General features: G+C 32.7%; 1 protein-coding gene across 2 annotated transcripts in view; it reads right to left on the reverse strand.

Annotated features, from left to right (window-relative positions):
* The window catches only part of LOC126776767 (uncharacterized), a 167163-nt gene that overhangs the window by 62834 nt on the left and 82232 nt on the right, over positions 1-22097 (reverse strand). For both annotated transcript variants that reach the window (XM_050499517.1, XM_050499516.1), the window contains one exon: positions 9087-9129. The gene's annotated coding sequence lies outside the window, so the exon portion shown is untranslated. The remainder of the gene's footprint in view (positions 1-9086; positions 9130-22097) is intronic.

A 22097-nucleotide genomic window follows, 5' to 3' on the forward strand; every position in this document is an offset into this window, starting at 1 on the left:
GCTCAGAAATCCGGACGGATCGCTAGCTCACAGTCCGCAAGAGCAAGCTGATCTCCTGGCTAAACTCTTTGCCGACAATTCCGTCATCGATGATTGTAGTGCACTGCCACCTACAATACCTGCTTGTGGCCATACGATGCCTGACATTAAAATCAGGCAACGTGATGTGCGTGCGGAGCTGCAATCACTTGATGTACGGAAAGCTAGCGGTCCCGATGGAATACCAGCCATAGTGCTGAAGAAGTGCGCAGCGGAGCTGTCTCCTGTGTTAACGCGCCTGTTCCAACTTTCTCTCTCTTCGGGAAGTGTGCCGGAGGCTTGGAGAAGAGCTAATGTGCAAGCGGTTCCCAAAAAAGGGGATCGGTCTGACCCGGCAAATTATCGGCCAATAGCTATAACCTCAGTACTTTGTAAGGTGATGGAACGGATTTTAAACAACCAACTGATCCATTACCTAGAAGATCACTATCTGATTAATGATCGTCAGTACGGGTTTCGACCAAAACGGTCCACAGGTGATCTTCTAGCGTACGTAACACACCTCTGGGGTGAAGCTATCGACAAGCATGGAGAATCGTTGGCTGTCAGCCTCGATATCTCCAAGGCTTTCGACAGGGTCTGGCACAGAAGTCTTCTCTCCAAGCTACCGGCATATGGTCTGCCTGCTCAGCTATGCACCTGGATTGCCAGCTTCCTACACAAGCGTAGCCTTCGTGTTTTAGTAGATGGTTGCGCTTCACAATTCTATGTAGTGAATGCTGGGGTCCCCCAGGGATCTGTGCTATCTCCCACACTCTTTCTTTTGCATATTAATGATATGCTCTCCCTTGGGAACATACATTGCTATGCAGATGATAGTACAGTGCATGGTGGATACCACGGACGCGCAGTGGCTGGGCGGGCGGAAACTGAGGAGAGGCGGGAGAATCTTGTCATTGAACTCGATAGGACGTTAGAGCTCATCGCCAAATGGGGCTCTGATAATCTTGTTGAGTTTAATGCCAAGAAAACACAGGTATGCGCTCTCACGGCGAAAAAGTCAACATTTTCCCCTCTTCCCTCCCTCTGTGGTACTCCGCTGGTGATGCAAAGCAAAATCGCCATGCTGGGGATTGACGTTCGCTGCGACCTTAGTCCAAGGGATTACATCGAGGCTGTTATAAAAACAGCTTCACGGAAACTCGGAGTTCTGAACAAGGTGCGGCGCTTTTTCACGCCACAACAACTGTGCCTGCTGTACAAAACACAGGTACGGTCTTGCGTGGAATATTGCTCGCACCTTTGGGATGGCTCCGCTAAGTACCTACTTGAGGCCTTGGACCGGTTGCAGCGACGTGCCGTACGCATTATGGGCGACGTAAAGGTCACAAACACCCTTGAACCTTTACAATTGCGTCGTGAGATAGCAGCACTGAGCGCTTTCTATCGACTGTATCACGGCGAGTGCTCTGAGGAATTATTCTCTCTAATTCCTGCTTCCCCCTTCCTTCTTAAGTCCACGCGAGCTGGTTCTCGATGTCACCGCCTAACTGTGACATCAATTCCATCGCGAACAAAGAAATTTGGCAACTCCTTTCTTTGTCGCACTTCCAAAAAATGGAATTCCTTACAAGCTCGTGTTCCCCTCCTCTTACAACCCGGGTTCCTTCAAACGAACGAACGAATTTCTTGCGGGCCGGCAAGGCGAAGGCGGCTAGTGCAGAACGTTTTTCCCGTCTGTACTGGCCGTCGTCGCGTTTGGACTCTACTACCACTTACCATCAGGTGGAGTAGAGTCATTTGCCCTCCCGGCGAATATAAAAAAAAAAAAAAAAAAAGACCTATGTCCAGCAGTGCACGCGAAAAGGGTGATGATGATTTGAAGTAATCACAGTGCTATACTTTTACAGTACAAAAGCGAAGATTACCACTACAAAGTGGCCACCATTTACGTCTTAAAATAAAGTAAATATATATAAGGAATTCTAATTATGATTATTTGAAGGGTGAGTGAGCCAGTGTAATTACAGGCACAAGGGACATAAAATCTTAGTTCCCAAGGTTGGTGGCGCATTGGCTATAAGCGATGGTTGACATTTCTTAGAATGCCAATGTCTAAGGGCGTTTGGTGACCACTTACCATCAGGTGGCCCATATGCTCGTCCACCTTCCTATTCTATAAAAAAAAAAAAATTTAATAAACATAAATTATATTTAAATAATCTATCTCGATAGATAGAAGATAACGATTCGGGTAAATTCCAACATACTAGAATTACTGGAATTACTGAAATTAATTCATATTTGATCTTATGTATTCTTAATAATTTTAACTCTTCTAATAATTCACCGCTCTACTCTACTATGACTATGAATGTTTGAACGTTGAATGTTCGCATTTCAGCAAAGCATACATTATTTAAACAATCAGTCATCGTGGTTGAAAAATAAATTAAACTTCGTAGTCTAGCTGACAGCGATAGCTCGGCTGAATTAATTTTTATAGACTGTTATTAAAAAGTATGTTTATATATTAAACGAGTTCAAGCAAGCGACTTCATTCGCATACCTTTGTTTGAATTCATTTTATATGAAAAAATGTAACCGTAACATAATGAGGTATGTTATATTTATGTGTATCATTAAATCTAGCGGTTTCCACGTGGTGCATAAATATTCATAAAAAATATATTCAACGCAGTTAATGGTTTAAATACTTTTCATATACGTCCTCATGAGCTGATGTGACCCAGTGGTTAGAACACGTGAATCTTAACCTATGATCAAGGGTTGCAAACCGAGCAAGTACCACTGATTTTTTACTTAATATTATATTAGTTATCATGCATATGTGAGCATCAGCATTGGGACATCCTGATCTAACTATCATTTAAAAAAATAAAGGCCATAACCCAGCTGTGGGACAATAGACGGGTGCTGCAATATTTACTTACCATATATTAAGCCTTTTGTCAATAGCGTTGATAAATTTGTTACGTCAAATGGTTTAGAAATCGTTTATATATAAATGTATTCTTTGTTTTTATTTTAGCAATTAAAAATCGCGTAACGCCTATCCCAGACCCCTCTTGATATTTACCCACTCAACTCTCAACTCACAATAAACATAATTCAAATAAGGAATTCGCGAGCACTATTTATTTTAGTCATCGTTTTATAAATCTTGTTTGTTTTGCGAATCAACTGCCAGTTCTAAATATATATTCTAAAAAATATAAACGGTTGTTAAATAAAATGTTAACAAAAAATATGGTCTTTACGCGACGCCCCACAGATGTCAAACATTTATATTTATGGTTATTGAAAGACATCATTATTAAAAAAAAAACAATAACTTGATATATATTTATTTATTATCGTCGTCATCGTATAAGCGTTATACCGATTGCCGTCACGGCGTACGAGTCGGTCTTACCCTCAAAGTAAAATAATAATAATAATAATATCCTGGGACTTTTTTCACACACGGCCATCTGATCCCAAATTAAGCTTGTACAGAGCTTGTGTTATGGAAACCAGACAACTGATATACTACATATACTAATTTTCTTTTGTAAATACATACTTATATAATTACAGCCAGACTCAGGACAAACAGACATGTTCATGCACGCAAATGTCTGTCCTGGGTGGGAATCGAACCAACAACCTTCAGCGTGAAAGGCAAGTATCTACCAACCACGCCAACCGGCTCGTCAAAGTGAACCGATAGATGATTTAATCAAGAGTGTATTAACTTAACAAATATTGTAGCTTTATTTATTTATTATACAAGGTATGGCATAGGAACTTTATTTAGTCCTGATGGAATTTAAAGAAGTACCAGAATATATATGATTTCATACATAAGATATACTTGCTTCCTACGGACCAGGAGTGTAGTACCAGATTCCTAAGTTGCTACCAACTTGACAGAGAATCTCAATAACTTTAACTGGCTTGACCCGCGAATCGAACCCTCATACATCATAGTCATCTTAGCTCACCATTATAGAGGTAGCAAAGTAATGACTGTACAGCAAATGCTTCTCTTCTCCTTGGCCGCATATTGAAGTAAAACAATTCCCCGTCCATAGCATGAACATAAAACAAAACTATTAAATGACCGTTATTCATAAAACCCATCACATTAATGGTGGTATTGTTAATGAACAAACTTTTAAATAAACAGTCTTTGATTATATTTGATAGCAGTCTGCTTTTAAGACAATAGCTAAACAGCGACACGGAACATTTTGTATTGTTTTTATTTTTACCGTTTTAAACTTATCTAAGTAACGTTAAAGATGTTTTATGCTTAAGATAAGTAATAATTTAACTCTACACAGCAATACAATACATGTATATTTTGATGCGTGTATCCTTTAAATGTTATAATTATTATTAGAGTTCGCGGATTCACTTATACAGTCGAGATATTTTGTAAGAACAAACTCAAAACTCAAGGTACAATGCGTTAGTGAAATATTAGTGCTATTCTGTAAGAACACTCTTTTACTCACCCGTGAAATATTGACAGTCGACTTGTGGTGGTAACCTATTTTGATGCGGGTATTCTTGAAATTTTATAATTATTATGGTCAATGTCGCATATCACATTCTGACATTACACTGTCGTGTTTTGCGGTGCGTTTAGAGTTTGTTCTTACATCTTACAGCAATACTAAATACGTATTCATTTGTTCACAACCTTTGAAGTTAAGTCATGTCAACATGTGTGACAATATTTTTTGTTCGGTGGTAGGGCTTCATGCAGGCGGACACCATAAGCTCATCAATGATTTTATCGCCAAACATATACCTTGTAGTTCTGTGTTCCGGGGAGTGAGACATAGTTCATAAATATAAAAAATATGAAATCCGGTAAACAAGCAAGCAGTAATCAATATAATAAAAAAAAATATGGAGCGTTTTGTAAAAAACCTTGAAATGTCGAAATCATGATAGCAAAAGAAAAAATAACAACAATCATTTCTTACAAGACTCCAGGGTTGATGGGTTGAAAAAAATTAAAAATTATCTTTTAAAATGTCAACCTCTTGGTTTTAGCGCGCTTTAAGTGCGCTCTTCGAGGATTTTTTCTTCCTATCTACTTGTATTAACGAATATCTTTGAGCGCAGACATGAGACGACACTCAAAGAACTGTTTTTCTTCAATCTCAATGACACTTAAATTAATTGATGTGTTTACATCTCTCCCGCAGTTTCAGAATATTTAATTGATATTACTAACAATATGTAATAATTATTACTAATATTATAATTGTGCGAAATAGTTCTGTGTTGCTTTTACTCCTAAAACAATAGTCATGAAATCTCGGAAGATTAATAGTTTGAGAGTTGAGAGGTTTGGACTGCAATTTACAAGTAAATGAAACCACCGAAATCTAGAAGAGCCGTCGTACATTGTCATATTAAATTCATGAAATTCAAATGTAAGCAAATAAGCAACAGGCCGCTCATATCTCAACGCTGGGCTAACACATTTTCTCCTAATACAAAGGATATGAAAAAAAAAACCCATTGCAATGTTCTAAAACAGCACGAGATGAATCGTACACATAAAATAAAATCCAATATAGAACTAGCGCTAAAATGGACTTTTGCATCCATGAATGTTCCCCCTTTTGGCACTTCCTCATAAATTTGTATTTTAAGGTGACACTAACAATATTAAAAGTCTGATGTCTGTGCTCCACGACTCTCCTAGAGACTTTTTTTGCTTTAAAATTGCTTCAAGTGCAATAAATGTTAAATGATAGTTGCTCGAAAATCTTTTATAAAATATTTTATACTAAAAATATTATGTGCTTTTGTGAACATTTTATATTATGCACCAGAGGTAATCTTGTTTTATTTAATTTCTTGTCTTTGCACACGTTGACATATATTGCTAATAAAAACGATATTAATTTAATTTATGATATTAATTTTATTTATTTATGAATTTGTGTTTCTCGTGTACGAACAAATTAAATCTCGAGGAAGAAATTGTTCGTTAAATCTCTGAATACGACATAATAATTAAAATTATACTTTTATTTACATAAAAATTATTTACATTAAGGCTTTAAATATAATTGAATAAAAATTAAAAATAGTTACTCCACAAATCACGAGTCAATAGCGTTCCTCTGGGCGAAAAATAAACCAGCCCTCGTATCAAGAATAGAGGCAATAAGACAAGGGTTTTAATAGAAGTTAGGTATAAAGATATAATTAACAATAATTTGCAAGGTTTATTTCATATATTTAAGTTATTATAATTATTATATCAAAATAACATATCAATCGTAAGCCCGTTACAATATATTACGATATATTTATTTCCATACTAAGATATTTCCATATCTTTGCAGGATTCACGATTTCCGTTAATCAAGGGACAGCATAAAAAATTTGGGAAAGCTTTGTGCCGATGTAAAAAAAGATTTTCTTAAAGTTCGAAGGGTATTCGAACCGAGAGACATTAGATTAGTCAAAGGACGCGTCTAAAAATGTTTTTTCGCAAATACACCAGGAAGAGTAAATTTGTCCGCCTATGTGAATTATCAATTTTGCAATTCATTAAAAAAGGTAAAGAAGTATTACAACAATGTAATTAATCATATTGTACGAAGGTAGCGCGATTCGTGGTCACTAATTTGTCTCGAATATATCGCGTTCGGTGACGTCAAATCAATTAAATTTTCAATTGAACAAATACAACCCCATTTGAATCAATTAAAAAATTAAAACTTAAAATAATTCAATTAACTAACAATGCTCTTGCACTCTCTCTCTTGGTTGATTTCGTACCTACTTATGTATTTTAATAAATATGGTAAGGCATCGCGCACCCACCTGGGTGGTTACCGCGCACTCATTAGTTGTTTTACCGCTAGATATTTTGTATTGCTGTATTTCGGTTTGGACAGTGATGCGATCCTAATCCCATAATTGATTGGGCATGTAAGGGATAGTTAATATTTCGATATGTGCCCTATTCACTTATACATTTTTCAATAAAAATTAAAAAAAAAAAACAACAAAAAACTCTTCTGTACTATTTAAAATTAAATTTATTTTAATTAGTTTTAACAACCATTTAAAATTTCATTAATTCAAGATAACACTTAAAATAATTCCCGTAAATTGGATAGTAATTATTTAAGACGTTCTAATTGACATTTCCCTAACAAATTAAAGGTAAAAATAATAAGGTAATAATTTTTCAAAAATAATAGAGACCGTTGAAAATAAATAACGAGTAATTGGGGTAGCTATTTTCGTTTGAGTTTCATTCTTCTTTCAATTAGTCTTTGGTCGGGAGCTTGTAAAGTGGTAAAGGCTCAGGACGTGGTACAATAATAAATTTAGCGGCGATAAAAAACGCTTAAGCGGTATATAATCCTTATTGATTTAAGGCAAAGGGTATATTTTACGGACTAGAATTATGTAAATGTGGTGGTGTTTAGTATAACAGTCCGTAAATGTCTCACAGCTTGGCACAGGTAAGAAGTCTCTCTTAAGTTTGTTGGATACATATGTGGTAAATTTCATGCGGTTTTCTCCACGAGACGTGTAAACGTGGTGGTGCGAAAACGGATTCGAAGTCGCGACCTTTGGTTTAGATTCACGTGTTTTATTCACTGCGCCAGCTCAGCTCATTATACAAAAAATATGTATTTTAATATCAGGTTTTTAGAAACTTTTCAACATATTTTTTTTATATCGTTTATAAGTTATTTGTTTAAATTATTTTTATAGCACATTCAATACCCAAAAGTTCGCGTAGTACAAACAAGATAGAGATAAATGTATTCGTAGTGTATGGAGTCGTTTTTCAAATAATTACCTAAACAACTAGCTAAACTCGGAAATCGATTCCTGGTCTGCCTAAACTGGTTTTGTATAAAAAACATTCTAAATTTAGTCGACTTATAAACAAATTCAGTTTCATCTGATTTCTTCTCCAAAGTATATATCACTGGTGGTAGGGCTTTGTGCAAGCTCGTCTGGGTAGGTACCACCCACTCATCAGATATTCTACCGCAAAACAGCAATACTTGATATTGTTGTGTTCCGGTTTGAAGGGTGAGTGAGCCAGTGTAATTATAGGCACAAGGGACATAAAATCTTAGTTCCCAAGGTTGGTGGCGCATTGGATATGTAAGCGATGGTTGACATTTCTTACAATGCCAATGTCTAAGAGCGTTGGTGACCACTTACCATCAGGTGGCCCATATGCTCGTCCGCCTTCCTATTCAATAAAAAAAAAAAATATATTAAATTTTAAATAATTTTAGATGCAAGAAATATTACTTTCATTGATAAAATATTCTGTACTCATAGTTTAACAGAAACTACTACAGATACTGTAGTAGTTTTAAAAATAAATAAATTGTAGTATTAAAACACTTAAATAATTTAAGGGTACAGACATAAAACTGCGAATGGGCACGATGCGAATTCGTAACATAGACTGCGAGGCAAATCGCTGCGATGCTACTTCGTGCGGCAAGGTTCACTCACTACCCATATTTCGGGTAAAAAAATTGACATCAGCTACGTATTAATCGGCAAGTTCTTGCGGTGCGTCGTGCGTACTCGCACATTTCTGCAATGTGTCGTCGTAACGCATTTTTGTATTTCGGCCCTTAATAATGATAAAAATCACTGTCTATTTAGAATATAAGTTTTGTTACATTTAAATTTCCAATAGTACATATACGAGGGTATTATGTGAAATGGAATAATTATAAAAATAACGAAGCGTAACCGCGCTATTATAAATACAAAAGTGTCAAATTCAATTACTCAACCTTCGGAGGCAGTAATTTAGCTTAATTATATAATAATAATGCGAATGTTTCGAAATTTGATACTTCATAAGGTTCTAGAAGCCGAATTAATAAAGCAGTTATGCAATTGCTTTGCAGACAAAGCAAAATATCTTAGGAATTCAACCAAAATATCATGAAGTCCAGTTTAACGAGTATACACGAAATTGTAGATAATATTGAGTTTTGAAGTAATTCAAATATAACCACAACAGATACATTATAAACAGTTACTGATAATGATACCATGTATAAAAATCTTACCTTAAATGTACCACGAAACAGGATAACTGCAAACGCTTTTCATCTGAAATTTATAAGAAATATTGTTTTACAATCTTTGAATATTAACTTATACTATTACTAAAGTTAGTTTATTCAGATACGAATTATTTATTCTAAAATTTTAAAAATGAGGTTTATAGAATTTGCGTTAAGTAGCAAAGTATTTCAAAATTTAAAATGATTTATCATCAGTCAATGTAGGCTATGTTCCGATTTGAAGAGTGGGTGACACAGTACAATTGCAGACATAACATTTTAGACCTTGTGGTTGCGGCCGCATTGTCGGTGTAAGAAGTGGCTGCCAGTGTAGGCAAAGGTACAACTTACCATCAAATGACCTAAATATTTGCTCGTCTGCCTTGTTATAAAGAAAAATCTTATCAGACTACAATAATAGCAGTGAAACAATATTCATATAAGATGTAAATGCATGTTCCTTAATTGTATTTCTTCTTAGTTCGAATCAATTTACCTTAGTTTATATTCATTTCTTAGTTCAAACCTTTACAAAATATATAAATAAGACTAAAACGGTAGAATGTCTATGAAAAATGTACGGTTCAATAAATATCCTTTCAATTGAGTTAAAAAATAGCCTATATTTAAATCTGGACCCTAACGGTTATCCTAGCGAGAGTCCCATTCAAATTCGTTCAATTCTTCGTACGTGACACGTTTATAAATGAAGACACAAAAGCAACACAAACGAAAATTGTAAAAAATGCTTCCTATTGACGGTTTCTGTCAGCATTTTTATTAGAAATATTCACCTTTCCGTATATCCTTGGTCGATTATAGAAGAGTAATTTATAAAATATTCTCAATCAATATTTTGAAGGAAATAGATTGCCTGTTAGGTTTGCGAACAACTATAATCATTTCTACTAATATAATCCAATTACCAATTACAAGACTAAAAACTGTTTATCTCTAAGCCCAGTACCAAATCCGCTTCTCCTACCTCAACAGCTGACCGTTAGGTGTGGAGTCTTATCAGATCTGAAGATTCAAATGGAAATTATATTATAAATCATATTTCAACTTTTCTCATAGTTACTTTCATATAACGATTCTTAATAGTGTAATTCGGTATTTCTGAATTGCATTCTTTAAAATTTGGTATTCATCTCTTAATTTCAAGAATAAATTATTTTAATATTCAACGATATCAGATCTCGAAGATGCACGATGATGGTCATTCATCAACAACACTGTAGTACCTTTTCATCCTTCAAGCCCAACTGTGAGAACGCGAACGTGTTAACAGCCATCACACAATGGCGTCCAGACATGTCATTCAGATATTAATAATTAATGCGGGGACATGCGTGCCTTCGTCTAATTATATCTATCCCTTTGTTATGGTCTAGCGTGACAGACGCTTCGACTGGTCAAGTAGCTAAGTTTATAAATTTTAGAACAGTGTTGCATAATATAGATCAATATCAGGATCAGCTTTAAAACTGCAAAAAAGTTTAATAATAATAGTTTCATTACTCTCAGGGATATTAATTATCTTACTACGTAGCCGGTAAATTTTACATTCTTCTATTAGGACTGATATTTTTGCAATTTACAAAGGATTTCTATATAGCTTTGATTATGCATCAGTGAAAAATGCTGCGTCTACAAGTGATCAATTAACAAAGTAGCTAATTAATTAATTTATATATATAAGCATGTTGTCACATTCATAATATTGTTAAAATATTATAATATTGAAGAATTACAAACAGAATTCGAAGAGACCTTAAGACCAGGATAATAATCCTTATAGTCACTCCTATGTATTTATTAAAAATAGAACATTATAAATAAAGACTCAAACATTTTAAGCCAGAATATAACAAACGTGTAAATTATAAACGAAAATCTAAAATATACTTAGTTTTGTCTGTACGAGTACATTTAGTTTTTCAGACAGATGAAATTAAACCCGCTGAAGCCGGAAACGTTAAGTAGCTTTAAACACATTTTTTCCGTTTTCCTCAAACCGACTTTAAGCTAAAAAATTCGTTAAGGTCTTATAAATAAAAGCTTTATTATAATTATAAATAAAAAAAAACATTATACATAAGGAATTATATATTATATGTAAGTACAACGTGTAAATAATATCATTTACAAAATGAAATAAGTTGATTAAAGCTAATTTATATCTCTCATAAAGACATTTTTGTAACAAATATTATATATCTAAATTCCATATTATTCAGAGAAATCATGCCTAGTTTTATGGAACCGCAAAAAATCTTGTATCAACCAGAACGTGATATTCATTACAAAATAAAACAAAAGCGGATAGAACACTTATTCTATTGGGGAAAAGATATAAAATCGCTCGTACATTGACTTATCCTTCGCTACTGCAGATTTATTAATGGGATCATGTTTGCACGAGACATGAAGATCGTGTTTCGGCGCGTCTTACATTAGCTTTCTTTATCTGACACAAGGTAGTGTGTGAGTGTGTGAAGAGTACAAAGTATATAAGATTATGCGCCCACATTAGTATCGGATTGTGGCTGATATAAAGTTTTATGTATGTCACGAAAACTATAATGTCATCGTATTAAATAAAAAAATTGGTGGAAGAATTTTATTAGACGTTATTGGCGTTATTTGTTTTGTTCTTGGCGATAATCATGATATTTCTTTAATAAATGATACAAACGTTTACGAGAATCCAGAGATTCAACTAAATATATCTAAAGATACAATATTAAATCAACTATAGTTGTACATTAAGGTCTATAGTTGATTGATGAATATATATGAACGAAGCAACTGACACGATTTCTATCGGCATTGCAGAAATACTTTTGATAAACTCGACGTATTTATTGAGAGGAACTTGCTAAGTTCAGATAATCTCGAAGTAGGATTGTGATTTTAAAAACGAATAGTATTTCTGATATTAAAAGTAGAAGATGGTAAGAATCAGGCTGAAAAGAGATAAAAAAACGCTTATACAAGATTTATTATGTAGTTTTTTTATATTATTGTAAAGGTTATAAATTAAATTTCAAGCGAAACACATAATTTTTTTATATATATTTAAAAAATATAGATAACATTTAAAGCCTTTCAATTTTCAAACGAACACGAAGTTATACAACAAAAGAGTTTAAATAAAATTTCACTAAGCTTACCAAATGTACGTATGTTACAGAAAATAAAATCCCAATAAAATTACTTATTATACAAAAATAAACATTTTAAAGTAAATCATTTAACCCCACAGTATGATCCATAAAAACAATTCTCAGCACAGAATTTTCAAATGGATTTATTCCACATGAATTGGACGATGTGTGGAATTTAAAAGCAATTTAACTTTTTTGTCATACGAGTCGATGACCCACATCTGTTAATACTGGAAATTGGTAATACGAGTTTTATTATTGCTTCCGACAACCGAGCAATTAATACATTCTGTTATATTACTTCACCAACAATTCTTAAATATTAACGAAATTATTATAATGCGAAAGCATCAGCCTGTGCGGATATTCCCGTTGAAAATTGCAAATAGCATTTTTAACGTTATAAAGAATGACTGAAGAAGAATGAGAAAAGAGTGCATGCAGTCCAAATTTAACAAAACTCTTTTTCATAAAAAGAAACCTGTATATGACCAACGTCTTATTTTTATTTCCCTGTCCGCGTGACAGGGTTCTAAAATTTTCACACTGCAATTACTTATTTACTTACAAATATTTTGTCAGGCTTCCCATTGTTTCCAATTGTTTCTAATTTATGTTAATACTAGCTAATCGTCCTGGCTTCGTATGGCTAGATAAGAAGAAAAACGTATTTTGGATATGATCTGCGTAAAATCCGTTCTTAGTGAGTGTCTACGATGGATAAGGAGTAACTGTGACAAATTTTAAGTCGGACCATTTAGGAGATCTCGTGATGAGTGGTATTTCGCTTATAAATATAGATTAAAATATAATAAAAATAGACATTGAAATTTAACACAAATTCCTATTACATTTACATGTGTTTTAGTGTCCATTACTGTTCATATGTTAAGACAAGTAAAATAAAGACACCTTCGATTGCTTAACTACCATAGTTTGACAAAATCACTCAAAGAACTATCGATCTGATGAAAGTTACCCTTGATTCGTTGACATTATTTATAATATTTTATTTATACAAATAAAATATTCTAGTTTGGTTTAGGTTGAAATAAGTTTAATTATCTATGTAAATAAGATTTCGTAAGCTAAGTTTTTATCGTAGTCATAACAAATTCGCTAATAAAATTTAACTTGAAAATAATTCTTAGTACAAAATTTGATATCTGAAAGATGCTTAATATATGATCTATTGCGATTTCATCGTACTTAAGAACTTCCCAAGTTACTTGAAAATAAACTTTAAGATACAACACTTACTAGATAAGAAGCAATATGCTTAGGTATATTAGGTTAAACTAAGTTTATCTACATGCATATGTGTAGTATAAGCGATGGTTTTAAAGTTGAAGAAATGTTGAATTATAAAAATAAATTTAGAGTATATAGTAAAAGTAAAGTAAAGTAACAGCCTGTAAATGTCCCACTGCTGGGCTAAGGCCTCCTCTCCCTATTTGAGGAGAAGGTTTGGAGCTTATTCCACCACGCTGCTCCAATGCGGGTTGGTGGAATACACATGTGGCAGAATTTCGATGAAATTAGACACATGCAGGTTTCCTCACGATGTTTTCCTTCACCGAAAAGCACGAGATGAATTATAAACAGAAATTAAGCACATGAAAATTCAGAGGTGCTTGCCCGGGTTTGAACCCACGTTCATCGGTTAAGATTCACGCGTTCTTACCACTGGGCCATCTCGACTTCTTTTCTTAGAATATATAACCCACTTTTATTGCCACGCCTTCTGTTTGAATATTAATGTTGAACATTTCAGAGGCTTTTTGCTCTAGTAGGTATTACTCTGTCTTACCCGCTATGTAAGTAAAATACAACGCCCTTTAAGATAATCTAAATCAAAGAGATCCTATTTACTATACGCAATTTCTCATTTAATGATGTAATAATGTTCATTCTATTAAATTTATTATTTAAAAAGTATAAATATTTAACACGAAACATCTGAGTAACAGCCTGTAAAGGTCCCACAGTTGGGCATAGTTATCCATATTTTTACACTATAATATTCGACACATACAAGTTTCTTCAAGATGTTTTCCTTCACTATTCGGTCTCTGACATGCAGTAAAGAAACGAAACTAATGAAAACTTAGTGGTAATTGCCAGGTTTTGATTCCTGGCAAATTTGTTAATCTGACCTTGATCAGCATTCCAAAAACTGAAGTTTAGTATCGCGAAGAAATACGATCACGTACCACAGAAATATTCTAAAGAATATCAAAAACATCTGAGCCGTTGATACGAAAACTTATATTAGACTTAGTCGCAAAAAAGAAAAAATATCTGCATAAATATAAAGACAAATAACAATGAAAAAGGTAAAAAACATCCAGCAAAGAAAAGTCGAGACACCCCACTGTGTTCTAATATCACAACACGATCAAACGATCATAGTCCGCTGAACCACGGTTATTCCATGGCCAACACTAGAAGTAGTTTAAACTAAAAAATACTTCACGGGAAAGTAGTCTTTGCGTACGTTGTTATAAGGAAGCAAAATGGTATGGCATATTTGTAATAGCTGTTGGGAGATCGGATATCTATTACATTTTCTAAAGCGTTATGTTTGGTCCACGGGGTACAATGGCTAATGTCGAAGACTTGGTTCAGAGCAAACATTCTTTGTAAGTAATATTTTATTAACTTATCATCACGTTCATATCTTCTTTTAAGGTGTCTCTTCTATATATTTGTAAATATAGAGTATTTGAAGAAAGTTAATAAAACATAGTTTAAGATTAATGTGTAATAAGAAAATTTAATAAATTCAATTGTTATATTTTATTTTTGTAGTTGTGGATGAAATTGTCTTTCATAAGGCAACTACAAATATCCATTAAAAATAAACATTTGATGAAAAAAATATATTTATAGATAGTATATAAGATACTAGAAAATGGGCCATTTATATGGAGTGGTCATCATCTGAACAATTCCACTGTTAGATATGAAAGCTTCATATGTTTCTTTTAAAGGCTATTTTGATAAAAAATTAAAATGTTAAGTAGAAATAAAAATGTAGGTCTTTATGTTTTTTATTCGAGAAATTATTACAAACCTAATCTTTAAAAAATGCCATTTTAATATTCCTTTAAATTATAAAACAGATGAAGCAATACCATTAATGTTGGCATTCCTTTCAGGTGCCAGAAAGCGAATTATATTTTCTGTGTTAAGTTTCCATACCTTTGATGTGGCTTTTATGAGAACATGACTTTTTAACCTCATTAAACTCGTTTATTTAACTAAATATTTGGTTTCGTTCTCGAAAAGTGATTTCATTAGGCCAGAACTTACTTTTGCAAAGAAAAAGTTCGACCATATTATATCTTAAATTCGTTTTTTATGAAAGATGAAAATCAATATAGTATGTAAAAATACCCTGGGAGTCTAATAATTTTGAAGCATTAATACAGTTTTGATGTCGAAAGCGTTACACTCAAAATAGACATAACAACATTAGACATCGGTTCCATTTATAAACGTCATTTAGCGAGTGATTAGTGAAACAATGCTGTTTCTGCCTCGTTCGAATGTGAGATCAATAATGATAGAAAGAGACAAATCAGTGTTTAATTTTTTATAAGTAAGACCGTATATTAATAAAATGATCAAAATATACTAATCAATGACATTCAGTGTTCAGTAAATAAATTAGAATTATGTGACCATGAAAATAATATAATAATTACAAATTTTACAAACAACTAGCATCACAAAAAGTAAAATCCTAGCAAGCTGTTAAGAGCAAAATACGTTATACGTAGAGCAAAACAAGATGCTAAATAAAGTTAAATAACAAAACAATCCACTTTAAAATACAATTTTCAGAAGAGAATAACAAGATTGTAGCTATCTTGTTGTTTTAAAGAAAACGATAAGAATGTACAAGCTTTTAAGTGTATCCTGCCATTAAGCGATGGAGCACTATGATTTTCTAACGTTCATTTGAGAAATGCAGCATATAATCTTGAGTATAATATGATACGTATTCACTATATTCTATCAACGCTCAAGACCTTTTTAGTTGTAGACAAGTTGGCTCGGCTAATTAGTAGCGAAGACTGAACGTTACCATTGAAATATTTCCTTAAGGTTTTTCACTATTTCTCTTAACGTTTGAATAGCTTAATGTTCTTTATAATTAGTTTTCATAACTCAATTATAATCTGACCCTTTTTATACAAGTACTTACTCAGACGGAAAGGCAACCTGTAGATTCTAGGTTACGTTATTAAACAGATCTTGGCTTTATTCCGAGAAAATTGTTTTGAATAGTCTACTCACCAACTAAATACATTTATCATTTATGATATCACGTAACAAATAATAACGGCTAATTTAATAACATTACCACCACTAAAATTGCTAATACAATATTTGATATGTTATCTTATGTTATATCTCTTATGTTATATTAGGACTATAATTGAGGGAGGGGAAAGGGCTTTTTTTTATAATTAATAGGCCAGCGTTTGACCGTTGACTTGCCTGATGTTAAGCATCGACACGGTCTAGGATGTAGCACGCTTACCTATAAGAAACCTGTTTACTCTGGATTTGAAGACACCAACATTGTAGCTATCAGGAAATACGGACTCAGGCAAAGTTTTTGTCCAATCCATCTAGGTACTACACTTATTATATCATCAAACACCTCGTATCTTTGATTCTATGGTAGACGACGCATTGATGATGTAAGTAATTTCTTACCGTACAAAAATTAGTAAACCAACACCATTTCATGTAAAGTGGCCGAAATATCTGTTTACCTTCCTTTTACAAATGCCCACGACAACTGCGAGAAATGACAATGAATCGAGTTCTGATAGTAAGGACCACATATTCAAGTTATTATTGGCTTAAACGACCATAATGTAGCTTTATTGGTGGCACGTGAGTTGTTTGCCCCTTAATATTGAACACCGGCCGAGAAACTTAGACTAGTGCGGTACTGGACTAGGTATTTATATAGTTTACTTGTTTAATATCTTACATTCGAAATTGTTTTTGTAATGAATGAAAATCTACTACATGTGTATTCACCGATTCGCATTAAAGCAAAGAAGTGCTAAGCTTTTTATTTTTATCTACATTTATTTATATAGCATTGTGATATTTATAGGATGTTACTTAATGATTAACAAAAGGTGTATTTCACTGGCGTTGTCTTCTTTTCATTAAGCTTCATAACTAAATTAACTTTTAGTAACTAAAATTCAAGCTTTTCATTTGTTGATCTTTCTACTTCGAAACGCAACTTACACTTAGAAGACACTTGATATGTTTCAGAAATTAATAAAGCAACACTTCTTGTCCTCTATTTTTTAATATTTAATTTAACTTAAACTTCACCTCTCTTTACCTTTACATTTACATTTACCTCACTTTACCTTTTTTCTAATTTAATAGATAAATCTTAATAATTGAAAGATTTAAGAGGTTCTTACAGTCCTCGTAATGTCTAGACGTATTGTATTATCTGATACCATTAATTTTATTATAGTAGTATTAAGTAGCATTTATATCGAATAAAAGACAATGACAAATGAAAAGATCCCATAATGGGATCGTTTTGTGTAGAAATGATCCAAGTTTAAACAAACACTAATGACACTAAAAAAATTATAATAAGATTTAAATGTAAAAACTATTTTTATAGTGACAGCAATCCTGTCTCAAAAGAAATTTCATAACGTTATGTATCAGGTACTGTCATAATAATAATTGTTTTCTCTTTGAAATCTTAATGAATCTTATTAGTGTTTCTTCGTGGCGGAACATTTTTATACAACGCGGGACTATTGTCTCCATTTAGTACATATACATTTTCTACTATGCATAATTTTTTTTATTTCATTTTGAATTAACAATTAAATGCAAACTGTTAAAACCTTAGAGACCGTTCCATGACTGTTTATAATTATTTATATATACTAAAAACTTGAAGATACATATCCTAATACATTTCATTTTAAATCTAATATACAACATGTACGTTTTTCCCAAGTAACTGTATATTTATTAAAAAATAAATTTTTACATAAATTTATTTTTCAGTTCGATCCTTATGAAACAATATAATAATGGTTTTACAGACAGCTAAAAATAAAAATAATAAAATAAAATTAAGATATTTGATATTAAGTCCATATAATCATATTTCAAATCAAATGAAATGTTTTTACCCAAATAAACTTTACAATAAAAAGTTTTTTAATCGTCAATATTTTAACTCTATCACCGTTGCTGAAAGCAGACTTGAATGTAGTTGCTCTTTTAAAATTATTATTTTTACTTTTATTATATAATTATTGAAGCATCGAATAAATTTAATATACTTTTAAGGCTTTTCGTAAACCCAGCTGTAAATCACGATTTTAAGCAACCAGTGAGTTAGTTTAATTACAGGTACAATATATAACATTTGAGATCCCATAGTATGTATCCCGTTGTTAGTGCTAGGAGTGGTATTTACATCTCCCAGCAAATATCTAATCAGCGAAGGACGACGACAAACAATCAGTGGCCAATTTGCCCGTCTTTCTATGGTAATAATAATAAAGGTTGTGATAAAAGCTAATCTCCAATATGATTTATTTTAATCTCAAACAATATAGCAATTAAAACACATACTTTACAGTGACTGGTGGTAGGGCTTCGTTTAAGATCGTCTGAGTAGGTACCACCCACTCGTCAGATATTCTACCGCAAAACAGCAGTACTTGGTATTGTTGTGTTCCGGTTTGAAAGGTGAGTGAACCAGTGTAATTACAGGCAAAAGGGACATAACATTTTAGTTCCCAAGGTTGGTGGCGCATTGGAGCGATGGTTAACATTTCTTACAATGCCAATGTCCATGGACGTTGGTTACCACTTATTGGTTGGATATGGGCCACCTAGTCCGCCTACCTATTCTATAAAAAAAAATGTTACTTAATCACACAGACATGATCAGCATCGCTTTGCACACATACTTCTCTCGTGTTAGGAATATAAATAATCGCATAAACAAATGAAATAAGCTATTGTATAAAAAAACCCTCTTACTCAAGTATCTTCACTCTTAAGTTACAATTTCGTTTTTCTTATATTATCTAGAATCTTTGGCATCAAATAGCCTGATATCAAATTACCTGTAATAAAACTTATAGTCGTTTGTAACCGGTCTGGCCTGCGTGCTCATATTTGCTGACATCCTTCTAGATTTTAGGTCATTAGGGCTGTCCCAATTACTATATCAAATGTTATATATATTTTCAATATCAAATACCTCAATACATAATCAAAATATTGAATTATTTCTCTAATATCTGATTAATTTATTATTATTTCATTCATTAATTACTCTTTAACTATTTGAGATGTTTATATGAACGGACAGTACCTATTTCCAATATTGCCAGTTATCAATTGAATTCTATACATAAGTAAATAAGCTATAAGGCATAAGCTTTTAGTTTAAAAAAGAATCATATTCGACGAATGCACATTTCCTGACAACGCTTTTATTACCCGTTTCACGCTACACAAAACACGAGATGAATTCTATACACAAATTAAACATGACTACTTCCATTAAATTTTTAGCTTGACCGGGTATGAACCCGCAATCTTCCGTTAAGATTCACGTGTTCAAGCCACTGGACTATATCGGCACTCATAACAAGATGCAACAAGATTATACAGATGATAAAAATACATAGGGTTAGTGTTCGTTAACTGATATAAAAATGTAATAGTAAAATAAATATCATTATTATCACCATCATATCAGCCGAAAGACGTCCACTGCTAAACAAAGGCTTTCCCCAAGGATTTCCGCGTTGAAATAAATATAGTTTATTACAATAATTAATGAGTGAAAAAGAGCAACTAGTGAATTTTTGGCCACTTTTTCTCGATATTAATCTACATTCCGAAACCGTAGTAGTTGTACCTTTAATTTAATAGTTTTCATTTGATTCAGAAATTATTGTAAGTCTCCTTGCATAATAAGTATTAAGATTTTGAATTTAAATAAATTACTTAAAGTCACTAATCAAAGATCGAAACCTCTAAAAAACTAAGCACCTAAACGCACCTAACTTTTTTGTATTGTATTATTAAAATTCACAGTATGTACTTTATAATTGACACAGAATATCATTTTTACAAGCTTTATATTAAACTTCACCTATTAATATGTGTCGGTCAAATCTTAAGATTGAATTTAAAACCGGTTCCATCCGGTCTATTGAGCTAAAATATCTAGACCAAACCTAGTGACAATATAATAAAAAAATATAAAACTTTAGTTGTAATTTAATAATAAATTCTATTGAGTTGGTGGTAGGGATTTATGCAATCTGGGTACAACCCACTAAGCATATATTCTACCGCCAAACAGCAATGGTAAGTTTTCAGTTGGAAGAGTGAGTAAGACTGTAACTACTATAGGCACAAGGGATATATAACATATTAGTTCCCATTATTAGTGGCGCATTGGCGATGTAAGGGTGGGTCAATATTTTTTTCAGTACCAATTTCATTCGACCCCACCCATTTACTAGACTGTCTGCCTATTTGAAACAAACTATAAAAAACTTCAGCAGTTTAACACAAACATCGTTTTAGTTTTCGTTGAATTTATTTCGTAAACCCTGGAACTAATGTGAGCTTAGCATAACATGGGCACGTGTGGATATAACCATAATATCTTGATCTTCGTTACCTTTTACGATGTATGATATCACGTCTTATATTGATTGGTTTGTTTTATCGAGTTCAATGAAACGTGCTCCGGCCTTGATATTGCAATTTGTATTTACATTTTGATTTATTTCTTATCTTTGTTTCTTGGGTATATGATATTTGTGTATACGTATGTAGTATCAGAACCACGAGATAAAATATATAATTTATGCTTGTGGAACATTGTTTGTATTGAAACATCTTGTTCAAGGGAAATTGAAAATGCTTAGGAATATTTACATTTTCCAAACATTTGTATAAAGTTAATTAGATAAATTTATTTAAATTTAGATTATTAAATTAAATGGTAAACCAAAGTGAGAATCAGTATAATTGAAAGTAACGACGAAGGTTTAACTGGCATTCTCTTTAAATTTATGTTTAGAAGAAAAATTGAAAATCAAATCAGAGGACAAATATAAATAGGCTTTAGAAGTGGTTATTTTATAAAAGGCAATATAGCAACTTAAAAAAACTGACTGATTATTATAACCATAATACACACTAATATTTGCTAATCATTTTCAAGTACACATATATACTTAGCTGTTCAAGCTAGTTCTACATATCTGTATATAGCAGACAGAATGCCTAAACTACTAATCATGCAGTCTAAATATTTGCATTTTTATATCTTGATATACGCGCGGGTTACCTACGACTGGTTAGTACAATTAAACGGAAAATGTAAACATGTAACTCGGCTTTAAAGGAGTCGAGTTTGTTACGAACTTTTCGTGTAAACTTCGTAAGGACTGTCGCGGCTAAACTTCTTAATGTTACTGTTATTATAAAAGCAACGAATGTTTGAAGAGATTAAATTTTAAGCAGCTTCAGTGAAAACTTTTAATAAAACGTCTTACTCGCGATTTATTTACAAACTTTACGTAACAATTGTTTTAAGGATACATTTTAATTTGACTAGTATTAATATTCAAACAAATATTTTATTTTTAAATTGATTACATCAGAATTTGCCACTTAGCATATAAACTTAAGGCCCTCGGGTAACGCGCTTATATACGAATATTCATCCGCCTATCTGCACCGACGATATTCGCAATATAATCCACCCATTTGTTTGTGTAGTGAT

This window comes from Nymphalis io, chromosome 21 (genome assembly GCF_905147045.1).
Source record: "Nymphalis io chromosome 21, ilAglIoxx1.1, whole genome shotgun sequence".
Taxonomy (NCBI): Eukaryota; Metazoa; Arthropoda; class Insecta; order Lepidoptera; family Nymphalidae; genus Nymphalis; species Nymphalis io.